Here is a 13632-nt window from a genome sequence, read left to right on the forward strand (position 1 = left end):
TCATATGATGCCACACCCAGAAGGGGGACTGTGGATCCTACGAAGCTACACCCAGAAGGGGGACTGTGGATCCTACGATGCCACACCCAGAAGGGGGAGTGTCGATCCTACAATACTACACCCAGAAGGGGGACTGTGGATCCTATGATACTACACCCAGAAGGGGGACTGTGGATCCTACGATGCCACACACCCAGAAGGGGTCCTGTGGATCCTACGATGCCACACCCAGAAGGGGGACTGTGGATCCTGTGATGCTACACCCAGAAGGGCGACTGTGGCTCCTACAATACTACACCCAGAAGGGGGACTGTGGCTCCTACGATGGCACACCCAGAAGGGGGACTGTGGATCCTATGATACTACACCCAGAAGGGGGACTGTGGATCCTATGATGCCACACCAAGAAGGGGGAGTGTGGATCCTACGATACTACACCCAGAAGGGGGACTGTGGCTCCTACGATGGCACACCCAGAAGGGGGACTGTGGATCCTATGATACTACACCCAGAAGGGGGACTGTGGATCCTATGATGCCACACCAAGAAGGGGGAGTGTGGATCCTACGATACTACACCCAGAAGGGGGACTGTGGATCCTACGATACTACACCCAGAAGGGGGACTGTGGATCCTACGATGCTACACCCAGAAGGGGAACTGTGGATCCTACAATACCACACCCAGAAGGGGGACTGTGGATCCTACGATGCCACACCCAGAAGGGGGACTGTGGATCCTACGATGCCACACCCAGAAGGGGGACTGTGGATCCTACGATGCCACACCCAGAAGGGGGACTGTGGATCCTATGATGCCACACCCAGAAGGGGGACTGTGGATCCTACAATACTACACCCAGAAGGGGAACTGTGGATCCTACAATACTACACCCAGAAGGGGAACTGTGGATCCTACAATACTACACCCAGAAGAGCGACTGTGGATCCTACGATGCCACACCCAGAAGGGCGACTGTGGATCCTACGATGCCACACCCAGAAGGGGGACTGTGGATCCCACGATGCTACACCCAGAAGGGGGATTGTGGATCCTATGATGCTACACCCAGAAGGGGGACTGTGGATCCTATGATGCCACACCCAGAAGGGGGACTGTGGATCCTACAATACTACACCCAGAAGGGGGACTGTGGATCCTATGATGCTACCGTGTGAGCTTCTGACATCTGTTTTCCAGCCATGCCACTTTACATTCCCACAAGCAGCACACAAGGGTCCCCACTTGTAACATCCTCACCAACACGGTATTTTCCATTCTAAAAATAAGAGCCTGGCCAGGCGCGGCAGCTCACACCTGTCATCCCAGCACTTTGGGAGGCCAAGGTGGGCAGATCACTTGAGGTCAGGAGTTCGAGACCAGCCTGGCCAACATGGCGAAACCCCATCTCTACTAAAAATACAAAAATTAGCCAGGCGTGGTGGCAGGTGCCTGTAATCCCAGCTACTCTGGAGGCTGAGGCAAGAGAATCACTTGAACCCGGGAGGCGGAGGTTGTAGTGAGCCGACATGGTGCCACTGCACTGCAGCCTGGGCAACAGAGAAAAACTCCCTCTCAAAAACAAATAAATAAATAAAAATAAAAATAAGAGCCATTCAAATAGTTGTGAAGTGGTGTCTTCACAACTATTAGTGTTGATTTGCATTTCTCTAGTGATTAGGGATGTGAAGCATCTCTCCAAGTGCTTATTATCATTTGTGTATCTTTTTGAAGAAATGGCTATTCAAGCCAGACCCGGTGGTTCACACCTGTCATCCCAGCACTTTGGGAGGCCAAGGTGGGCGGATCACCTGATGTCAGGAGTTCGAGAACAGCCTGGCCAACATGGTGAAACTCCATCTCTACTCACAATACAAAAAATTAGCTGGGCGTGGTGGCGCACGCCTGCAATTCCAGCTACTCAGGAGGCTGAGGCAGGAGAATCGCTTGAATCTGGGAGGTGGAGGTTGCGGTGAGCTGAGATTGTGCCATTGCACTCCAGCCTGGGCAACAAGAGCGAAACTCCATCTCAAAGAAAAAAACAACAACAATAAAAACAGAGAAATAGCTATTCACGCCCTTTTCCCATTTTTAAAAGGGTGTATTTGTTTGCTGTTGCTGTTGAGTTGTAGGAGTTCTTAGCATCCTCTGGGTATGAACCCCTCATCAGCTCTATGATTTGCAAACGCTCTCTCCCATCCCAGAAGCTGCTCTTCCGCTCTGTGTGTGTCCTCTGATGTGTTTGCATTTTTTTTAGTCTGTGCTTGTAGTTTCCTCTGCCCCGACCCCGACCCCGACAGAACCATGCAGGAGCCGACATCCATGCACACACACCTGCCCCCTAACCCCATCCCTCATTTTCAGGGCACAGGCCTCGACCAGAGGAACAGAGGAGGCACCTGGGTGGAGCCCTGCACCAAGGCCCAAAGGCCCAGCCCACAGTGAGGACCCCAACTCATGCCACAAGCAGCTGAGCTGCGGGCTCTCTTCCGGATGTTCAAGTCTTTAAAGAAAATTCTGGTGTATACACGGAGCTGGTGTCTCAGAACACAGGCCCCCTCCCGTGGAAAAAGAAGCCAAATTAAACACTAAATAGCAAAGAACAGAAAGGATGTACATGTGTTCAAGCATTTTCTTTTAAAGCCAAAATTAAAATCACTGAGTCGAGACTTCTTTAAGAGCAAAGTGACAAAATGCAAGCTTGTCCTGCTCCACGGATAACTAGAGGCAGCTCATGGATGAACACGACGGCCGAGCTCCATGAAATATTTAAGCAAAAAGAAAACAGAGTCTGCCCCGTGGGGCCGGCGGGTTTTCAGACACCAGAGCCGGCGGCTCCGCCTGGGATCTGCACACCGCGTTTCTGAGCGGCCCAGGAGGGCACGCAGAAGCAGCCTGGCGGTCCTGGTTTTCCCGACAAGGAGAGTATGGAGCCAGCTGAGGACATGGGATTTTCCTGAGGCTTTCCCCCATCAGAAGGCAAAGGCTGAGGGGGCAGCCCGCTCTCCTGGGGTCTACAGATGGGGAGGGCGGCCTTGGGAGCTGGACAGAGATGGCAGGGCCAGAGCCTCACTGCTGTGCCCAGCAGGGTCTGGGCCCGTGGGCGGTACCCAAGGATCCTCCTGTTCCAGGTCCCTGGGATCCCAGCTCACAAAGCTCAGGCTTGCAAAGGCGCCTTCTACCGTGAGTGTTGCTTCCCAGCCAGAGCAGTTTCCAGGGCTCAGGCAACGGACTCTTCACCCTCTCCTTAAGCGGCAAAAACCCAACGCGCTCCACAGAGATGCAGACATCCACTCACACACAGAGACACACAGACACACAAAGAAACCTCAGCCTGGCCTTGGCACACATCTCATTGAAGATGTCAGTGGGCTGCCCTTGCTAAGCTGGAGTCTCTGCAGGGGCCCGGCCTCTGCCAGCCCCAGCACTAGGGGAGGGTTCCTTTAGCCTCCCAGAGTGTTCTGGGCTGCACACAACCCTCCAGTTATAATTACGAGCATCTGTAGGGCTCTGATGGCCCTGCCAGCCATAACAACAGCTGCAGGGAACAAAAGGCCCAACCCTCTAATCAGGGACTCAGAACTGGTCTCTGTCCCAGTGCCGGGGTGAAAACCACCAGGACCGACCGGTGCCAGAAGGGTCCGACAGGCTGAGGGACCCTGAGTTCCAGACTGCCTATCCTCTAGAGCAGGCTCAGCACAGCCCGGGAGGCGGGGGACAGGGGGTGGGTGGTGAGGGGCGCACGGCTTGTGCTCCCCCTCAGCTGTGGCCTTGAGCCACTTGGACCTCCCTGAACGTCCTGTCCTCTGGGCAGCCTCCTGCACACGGCTCTCCTTGCAGGCTGGGGACCTACCTTTCCCCATCCCTTCCGGGTCTGGGGGCACGCCAGGTGATGTATCCTGCCATGTCCTGATAGCTGGATCTGGGACCCCACTGAAACCGTCCCACAAAGGAAGCTACATGGGGGCTATCATCGGCATCCCTTCACTGGGAAAGAGGGTGCAGTCACATTCACCTTCTGGAACCTCTGGAACCATCTGTGAAATTGTCCTATCACCGCCCAGCTGGACGTTCCCACGGGGCCAGGGGGCTCTGCCATTGCCTGGTGCTCCCCGTCTCCCCTCCCTTCCCCTCTCCTCTGCTTTGTGAAATAGCCAGCCCCATCACCTCCCAGCTGGACCCTCCCGCAGGACTAGGAGGCTGTGCGATTGTCTGGTGTTCCCCAGCTCATCTCCCCTCTGCCCTGCGCACTGGCCGCCTACACTTGTGCCCACAGAAGATGTCACAGTGTGCAGGGGGCAGTCATGCCTGCAAGGCTGACTCTGTGGCCGGCCACCAACTGAGTGTAGAAGCCGCAGGCTGCTCCCTGCTGAGCAGGAAGTGGCACCACCCTCCTTGATGCAAAAACACAGCCGGAAAGCTCCTGTCAGACCTGCCTGTGCCCATGGGCTCACCCAGCGGGACCGAGGGGGATGCTCGCGCAGGGCGAGGGTCCCAATGGCATGTTTACATCCTGTGGCAGAGAGAAGGGACCCACTCCCTAGAGAAGGGAGACCTCCCTGGTAAGGGAGACCCCCAAGCTAGAGAAGGGAGACCCCAAACTAGAGAAGGGAGACCCCCAAGCTAGAGAAGGGCGACCCCCTTAGAGAACAGAGACCCCAAGCTAGAGAAGGGCGACCCCCTTAGAGAACGGAGACCCCCCCCACCATGCACTGCCTCAGCACCGACACACCCCAGCCATTCACAGCAAAGTCAAATGAGTACAAGTCGGTCTGGATTCCTGCATTGAAAACCCAGGGATGACTGAGACAGGGGAGGCCTGTGGGGATTACTGACTTATCCCCAGGGCCTGTGAGCAGAGAGGAGCGTCTCTGCAGGATTGGAAAGTTCATCTGATCACCGGCCCACACATCTGCAAGGGAAGGTCAGCCCGGGACAAACGGCCCGCCTGGCGTGCAATTCCTGTGGTGCCCGAGGCATGCCAATAAAATCTTTGTTTGCTTTTTTAAACTTAGTTTACATTGTCTTAATGGCAGTGTTAAATAATAGGTCTTCTGTTCATACGTAGTGGGCACGACACAAAATCATTCAGCTGATCGTTGGCTGGAGCCATCCTCCTCCAACCCCCACAGGACTGGAGCCCAGCTGTCCACGGCAGCCAGGCAGCCGCACGGCTGTGGGTACAGGGTCTCTACCCCCGGGTGCTGACATGGGAGGAGGGACGGGCTTGCCCAGCCCCTGGGCCTTCTAGCCCAGCCTCCGAGCACCCACCCCCAAGAGGAGATGAGGTGGGTGGGGGAAGGCTAGGCCTAAACGGGGTCTCCCACCTGCTCCATCCAGGATTAAGGCAACACCTCCCTTCATGCCAACATGAATGTGCAAACATTCACAGCCCGACGCGGGAAGGACAGATGAGTTCAGACCTTCACCTGCCCCGTCAGAGGCCTCTGGGGGGTCCATGGGCCAGTGTGCTGGGCACCAGGGGGAGAGGCCAAGGCTTCCTAGAAAGGAGAACGAGGCGTGGAGGAGACCAGTAGGGTCGGCCCGACTCAGGACCCTGTCCATGCCTGGGGTGCTGTGACCCTGGCACTACAGAGCCGAGGAACAGCCCATGCCATGGACAGTGCCCATGGGGAAGCCCCTATTGCCACAAGCCGTGTTGTCAAACCATTTCCCCCCAGAACAAACAAGGCCTGAGGACGCCCGAGAACCCTGCAGCCCTGACTTGGCGCTCTAGTTCACACTAACTGACGACCTGCAGAATCACCAGCTCCTTTGTTGGGCTCCACAGAGAAAATCAAAAGGAACGTGCACCCTGGTGAGCAGGCTGACTTCAGAACTAGAGAGAAACCTTTGTGCACATCTGCGGAGTGCCACACAGCAGCTGTTTGAAGACACAGTCTTCCTTTAGGGAGGAGACCACAGCATCCTGTATCAGACATTGCAGGGCATGACCCTGGAGTCCAAGAAATGACTCCAGGGTCAGGAGAAGGACAGGGCTGGGCCTGAGAGCCACAGCTGCCTCCTAGAAGGGCAGGTGTCTCGTCCATCTCATCTCCACACGCATGTGTTCCTAACTCTAACCCTAACCCAGAAGAGCAGGTGTCCCGTCCACCTCGTCTCCACACACGTGTGTCCCTAACCCTAACCCAGAAGGGCAGGTGTCCCGTCCACCTCGTCTCCACACACGTGTGTCCCTAACCCTAACCCAGAAGGGCAGGTGTCCCGTCCACCTCATCTCCACACGTGTGTGTCCCTAACCCTAACCCTAACCCAGAAGGGCAGGTGTCTCGTCCACCTCATCTCCACATGCATGTGTTCCTAACCCTAACCCTAACCCAGAAGGGCAGCTGTCCCATCCACCTCGTCTCCACACACGTGTGTCCCTAACCCTAACCCAGAAGGGCAAGTGTCCCGTCCACCTCGTCTCCACATGCGTGTGCTCCTAACCCTAACCCTAACCCAGAAGGGCAGGTGTCCCATCCACCTCGTCTCCACACGCGTGTCCCTAACCCTAACCCAGAAGGGCAGGTGTCCCGTCCACCTCGTCTCCACACGCGTGTGTTCCTAACCCTAACCCTAACCCAGAAGAACAAGTGTCCCATCCACCTCGTCTCCACACATGCGTGTTCCTAACCCTAACCCAGAAGGGCAGGTGTCTCGTCCACCTCGTCTCCACACACGTGTGTCCCTAACCCTAACCCAGAAGGGCAGGTGTCCCGTCCACCTCGTCTCCACACGTGTGTGTTCCTAACCCTAACCCTAACCCAGAAGGGCAGGTGTCCCGTCCACCTCGTCTCCACACACGTGTGTCCCTAACCCTAACCCAGAAGGGCAGGTGTCCCGTCTACCTCATTTCCACACGTGTGTGTTCCTAACCCTAAACCTAACCCAGAAGGGCAGGTGTCCCATCCACCTCGCCTCCACACGCGTGTGTCCCTAACCCTAACCCAGAAGGGCAGGTGTCCCGTCCACCTCGTCTCCACATGCATGTGTCCCTAACCCTAACCCTAACCCAGAAGGGCAGGTGTCCCGTCCACCTCGTCTCCACACACGTGTGTCCCTAACCCTAACCCAGAAGGGCAGGTGTCCCGTCCACCTCGTCTCCACACGTGTGTGTCCCTAACCCTAACCCAGAAGGGCAGGTGTCCCGTCCACCTCGTCTCCACACGTGTGTTCCTAACCCTAACCCAGAAGGGCAGGTGTCCCGTCCACCTCGTTTCCACACGCGTGTGTTCCTAACCCTAACCCAGAAGGGCAGGTGTCCCGTCCACCTCGTCTCCACACACGTGTGTCCCTAACCCTAACTCTAACCCCTAACCCCTAATCCCTAACCCTAATCCCTAACCCCAACCCTAACCCTAACCTTGTCTCCAAAACGTGTGTGTCTACAGCCTATCTAGGGCACTGAGCGGAATCCAATTGAGACACAGACTGCAGCTCCCACCACACCCCTGTACCAATCCATGCAGTCCTGGAGAAGTGGTGTCCACAACACACACACACACACACACACGTGCGCGCACACACAGAGACACACGTACAATGCACCACACACATCTAGACACAGACACACACCACACATAATATAGACACACACACCCCATATGCCATACATACACACATATACACACATCATACTATAGACATATACACATACCACACACCACACACATAGACACACACAGGGACACACACACACAGACATGGACCCTCATATGGTTCCCGGCAGTGCCGCAGGAGGTCAGCACAGAAACGTGTTGAGGAGCCTGAGATGCTCGCTCCTCTGGGCCATGACGTGTAAAGCCTGCCCTCGCTGTGGGCTCTCACATGTGTGACATACATGAACAGGTGAAACGGACACACACGGCCCCTACACACGTGAGCTGGGTCCCCCAGGGCCCTGTCGGAGGCCCTTCTGCCTGGGACCTGTCTCATCCCCAGCCCCCTCACAGGGCAAGACATTGCAGTAACCACAGGTGTTCAGAGCAGCTCAGCCTGGCCATGCCAGGCGGGAACAGCAGATGGACCCTCGGGGCACCCAGGTCCCACGAGAGAGTGACAGCTCAGGGACATCTGTCCTCAGGACCACGAGCTCTAAGCCCAAGCCAGGGTCCAGGCCTGGTGGCCTCTGTGTGGCCAAGGCTGGCGGGGGCACTCCATGATCCCAGGCAGGGCCCTCCTCAGCCCACTGGAAGCCAGCTTGGCTCTGGGTCTTCTGCCTCTCCCCGCCCCTGCCCAGTCCTCCCAGGCCCCTCGCCCACCTCAGGCTTCGGGACCCCCGTGTGAGCAGTGAGAGGCCAGGAGGACACGGCTCTGCTCCCCGCAGGGACGAGCCCCCACTGCCTCCCAGATCTTCCGGGCCAGACCCCTGCGACCCTCCCGCGCTATAAATCATCAAATCACAGCCCCGCCCAAGGCCTCAGGGACCCGCAGTGGTCCCGAGAGCGGCAGCCCTGGACGGGAACAGGGCCCCCTTTCTGCCGGGTCCCCGCCCTCCCCGCGAGGTGACCCCGTCTGGACTCTGCAGCCGCGGGAACAGCGAGGTCAGAGGGCGCCCCGGGAGCTGTCGGCCCATCCCCGCGGACGGCGTCCCCCCCGGCCCCTGCCCCGGCTCGGTGTCACCTGCAGGCCCCGGACAGGGCGGGATCCCCGCAGGGAACTGCCCCAGGTCCCCGGAGCGCGCGGCGGGCGGCAGTGGCGGGGCTCCGCTGGGCTGGGGGGGGACGCCAGGCAGGGACCGACCCCCGGGCTGACCAGGAGCCCCACCCCGCGCCCCGCCAGGCCGCCGCCGCCCACCCGCGCCCCTCGAGGGGACCGGGCACCTGCGCGCACCTACCGTAGCGGCCGGGCTCGCGGCAGTAGAGCAGAATGGGAAGCGGGTCCTCGCTCGGCGGCTCGGGCGCGGCTGCGGGGTCCAGGCCGGGGTTGGGGGCCCAGCGGGGGCTCGGGGTGGGGCGCCGGCTGCCGCCTTCCTTGGCCCCGGGCCCCGCATCCCCCGCCGCGGGGGTCACCACGAAGCGCTGGGACATGGTGTCCGCGACGGCTGCGGGGAGCGGGGACCTGAGCGCGGGGAGGGCGGGGCCGGCGGGGCGGGCGCGGGAGGCCGGGAGGGAGAGAGGGACGGAGCGCACCGCCGGGGATGGGGGCGCGGCGCGGGGAGGGGCGGGAGGGCGAGGCGGACTCCGGCTGACACCTTGGCAGCGGTCCCTGCCCGCGGGGGGGACCACGGCCTCAGCCCCCGAAGAACGAAGAGGCCTCGGGTCTCGCTGCGTGACCTTGGAGACGCCCCAGCCAGGCGACCGGGTCAGCGCGCGGTGCAGAAGCCTGAGGGGAGGAACAGACCTCGCTCGGCGCCGCCTGGAACCGACGACGACCACCCTGGCAGCAGCGCTGCAGCCCGGGGTCTCTGGCGACGCCCACCGAGGGCCGGGACCAGGGGGCAGGTGAGGGTGGAGGTCTCGCTGGCCTTTGGGTCCGTGGGGAGGGGCGCCCTGATCTGGAGCCTCCACCTCCCCCATCCCCAAACTCCAGCCCTTGGCCAAGCAGGGTTCAGCTGTGCGTGCCTGCGGGGAGAGGCCTCCTCCTGGGACTTCCACCTGGGGAGAAAGCCCCCCGGGGCAGCCACGGCGGAAGGCGGAGGCCAACCTGGCTGCGGAGGCACTGGGAGCCGCGGACCCTGGAAGTCTTGGGAGACCCCGCCTGCTCTTCAGGGGTTCCTGCAACCGCCGCAGCTGCACAAATTCTGCAACTGGCTCTGTCCTCCCCTCTAATGATGCTGTTGCTACCACCTTGTGTGGAAGTATTGAGCACTTTACAATGTGTATTCACAGATTCAATAAATATTTATGAATGCTGACCTGTGCCAGGCCCTGCAGGTGACAGAAGGGAACCCCTGCCTCTGTGAAGTGTACGTTCTAGAGGGAGGCAAGGGTAAGAGCTCAGAGGTGTGGGGAGGGCCTCAGGTGACATCTAGACAGTGACTTACAGGGAGCAAGTGGTCAGCTGTGCTGCCTCTGGTCATACTCTGCTCTCGTCATCCATGGTGGCTGCTGCTGGTCCAGCCATCACATCTGAATCCCAGCAGTAGAGTGAGGAAACAGGAAAGGTAGCTAGCCACTCCTTCACAGAGCACAGCCTAGGAAGCCTAGGAGTGCACATAGCACCTTTGCTTATCCTGTTAGCCAGAACTTAGTCCTGTGGCCATACCTTCGTATGCAGAAGGCTGAGAAACATGCCTCACCCATGTTTGTGGTGCTATAGATAAGAAATCACCAGAGGCTGGGTCTCAAGGGCACATCTAGCACCAGTGGAAAGACCAGGGAGGACGAGACCTTTCTTCAGCACATCTTCTCACCATCATCCCGCCTCCACTCATGTGGCACTGGCAGGCATGCCTGCCCACACCTGCCCACACTGGCTCACACCTGCTCACATCTGTCCACACCTGTTCCAGCCTGCTCACACCTACTCACCCCTGTGCCACCTGCCCACACCTACTCACACCTGTTCCCATCTGCTCACACCTGCCCACACTGGCTCACACCTGCTCACATCTGTCCACACCTCTTCCCACCTGCTCAACCTTCTCACACCTGTTCCCACCTCCGCACACCTTTTTCCAAGATGAACTTTTGAATCATTTTTGGAAGTTCCTCCCAAATACATTTCTGATTTGGTTGAAAAGTCACTAAATGTATAAATAAATTTGCTGAGAACTGACATCTTTATGGTGTCAAATCTTTTCACGCAGGTCCTGCACATTTTTTCCATTAATTTATGTGTGTGTATTCACATTCTTGTCACTACTGGACTGACCTGTAAAAACAGAATGAAACACCTCTGGCTGTTGTGTGTTTCTTTTGTAATCTTCTACCTTGAAGAACTCTAAATCCTATTATTCAAATACATTTCCAGTTCAACCTCTTGCATTTTGCAAGGAATTTTTGTTTTGTTTTGTTTCGTTTTGTTTTGGAGACTGAGTCTTGCTCTGTCACCCAGGCTGGAGTGCAGTGGTGTGATTTTGGCTCACTGCAACCTCCAACTCCCGGGTTCAAGCAATTCTGCTGCCTCAGCCTCCTGAGTAGCTGAGATTACAGGTTCGAACCACGCCCAGCTAATTTTTGTATTTTAGTAGAGATGGGATTTCGCCATGTTGGCCAGGCTTGTCTCGAACTCCTGACCTCAAGCGATCTGCCCACCTCAGCCTCCCAAAGTGCTGGGATTACAGACTTGAGCCACCGCACCTGGCCTGCAAGGAATTTTTTTAACCTGTAAGTAAAGATATCGTTGTCCTTTTTGGCTGTTTTTACCTCTTCTGTTTTCTTTTCACCCCTTTGTTCTTGTTTTGCAATTTCCTAGAAATTCCAGGGTGATATCCAGGGCCGTGTTGCTGGTGAAACTGCGTGTCTGGCCTGGACCCACATGAGGGTGGTTCTGGTGTCTCCGGGAAGCACTGTGCCAGCTGGGGAGTTGAAGTGCTGCCTCTTGCTCTACCCCATGAGGCCGACCCTGGATGCCTCCCCTGAGACCCGGAGGCAGCTTGGGACGGACTTGAGGAGGAAGGAGGTCCCACAACTCAGATCCTCTCACCTCCCGGCCTTCCACCTCCCCTGTTCAGGCTCCTCAAGTGAGAGCTCCTCCGGACTCCTGCCCCAAGGGCAGCCTGTCTCCAGCTTTCATTTCCAAATGCCCCAATCTCTGCCATTCAGCCACACCCTCTGCGCACCCTGTCCCTGGGTTTGAGGCTGCTCCAGAAATATGGGAGGCCCTGGAACCCCTTAGAAGCCTCTAGCCATGCTGAATCAGCCTGAGCGATGGGGTTCACTGCGGCCACTGCCCGCCTTGGCCTCCCGTGGACAGTGGCTGCATGTGTCCCGGGAGGACTGTGGTGAATGCCTCCCGAAGACAGGACTGGAGACACAGGAGGCCCAACGGGCTCTGATCCTCTGACGCCTCCACAGGAGAGAAAGGATGTAAGAATCCAGGTTCTTTTATGAAATACTAAAGACAGAAATGCAGCCTGGCTCCCCTAAGTTCTCCGTGTTGAGCAGTGGATGGGAAGAAGGACAAGGGCTGTGGATGCCGAGTGGCTGAGGACGGGGGAGAGGTGCATCGGCCACACGCGTCCCTCGGTGGGGAGACGGCCGCAGACACCAGGAGGCTGAGCACAGGCTAACCACTGTTCCTGCTTTATCCTCCTCTCCAGGTCTTAAATTCCGCTTCTACCTCTTTTTTCTTTCAAGACAGTTCTTCCTCCCATCTTGATCTGAGTACTCCTTCATGCTTTTTGTTTATCTTGCTAAATAGAGAAAACAGTGAAGCTTATACAGTTTCCCCTGAAAACAGCCTTGGTCTCTTGGTGTCATTGTTTTCCACTGTCTGTAATGACAACTTTAATCTCTTTGACTAACAACCTACTTATAGCCCCTAATTTTTTCAATCGTCACTTTGCAAAATTGAGGTCTGATCTGCGAACAGTAAGACTTGCCACTTTTCCTGCAAGTTCTGTGGGGGGCTGACTGCCAGCAGGGTGGTCAGGCCGCATGCAGGCACCTCCACCTTCATTCCGCAGCCAGGTCAGAGGGACCCAGGGGTCACCTCCAGGGGTCACCCGCACCTGGGCTCCCACGACTTCACTCCCACCTGCTGTCAGATCCCTGGGGTCTTACCACAGACCTGGAGGCCCTCCTGGGGGAGCCTCAACAAGGTAGGTGACTGGGAAATGGGAGAGCCTTTGGGAGTGAGGAGCAATGGAAGTGCAGTGGGGAGCAGAGACAGAGACAGAGAAAGGGAGAGACACACAGAGAGGGAGGGAGAGTGACAGAGACAGAGAAAGATGGAGACAGAGGGAGGGAGAGACAGAGAGAGGGAGGGAGAAAAACAGACAGACAGAAGACACAGGGTGAGTGATACAGACAAAGACAGAGACAGAGAGAGGGAGGGAGAGACAGAGAGACAGGAAGGGAGAGAGAGAGAGAGAGAGAGAGAGACGGATGGAGGCAAGGGGCAGGAGAGAGGATGTTAACCCTTTCTCCCCACCATTTACTGAACTGTACATTGGACGATGGGACGCCTCCTCCCCGCACCCTGTGACGGGGCCCTGGAGGGGCAGACTTTGGAGAGGAGCTGCTGAAGGGTGGTGGGAGAGCAGGCAGGGTGCCACCACAGCGACACAGCGACGCTGCTGCTGGGGGCTGGGTTCCATTCCCTCTGCCTCGAGATCACGGGGGTGCTTGGATTATTGTTCAGCAAACACCTGGTCTCTTCCCCCTCTACCCCTCTGAGGACACAGGCACTCTCTGCTCTGGATCAATAGAGGATCAATAATGGATTTCAAGCAGGCTGGGCTTGGCCTCTGCTGTCACCGTAAGAAACACACCGCAGGGGCCAGGCGCGATGGCTCATGCCTGTAATCTCAGCACTTTGGGAGGCCGAGGTGGGCGGATCACACGGTCAGGAGATCGAGACCATTCTGGCTAAAACAGTGAAACCATGTCTCTACCAAAAATACAAAAAATTAGCCAGGCGTGGTGGCGGGCGCCTGTAGTCCCAGCTACTCGGGAGGCTGAGGCAGGAGAATGGCGTGAACCCGGGAGGCGGAGCTTGCAGTGAGCCGAGATTGCGCCACTG

General features: G+C 57.5%; 1 protein-coding gene across 1 annotated transcript in view; it reads right to left on the minus strand.

Annotated features, from left to right (window-relative positions):
- The window catches only part of SLC12A7 (solute carrier family 12 member 7), a 106174-nt gene extending 97316 nt beyond the window's left edge, over nt 1-8858 (minus strand). The window contains exon 1 of the mRNA XM_054488012.2: nt 8840-8858. The gene's annotated coding sequence lies outside the window, so the exon portion shown is untranslated. The remainder of the gene's footprint in view (nt 1-8839) is intronic.
- Between the last annotated feature and the right edge of the window lie 4774 nt (nt 8859-13632).

This window comes from Pongo pygmaeus, chromosome 4, assembly GCF_028885625.2.
Source record: "Pongo pygmaeus isolate AG05252 chromosome 4, NHGRI_mPonPyg2-v2.0_pri, whole genome shotgun sequence".
Classification (NCBI taxonomy): Eukaryota; Metazoa; Chordata; class Mammalia; order Primates; family Hominidae; genus Pongo; species Pongo pygmaeus.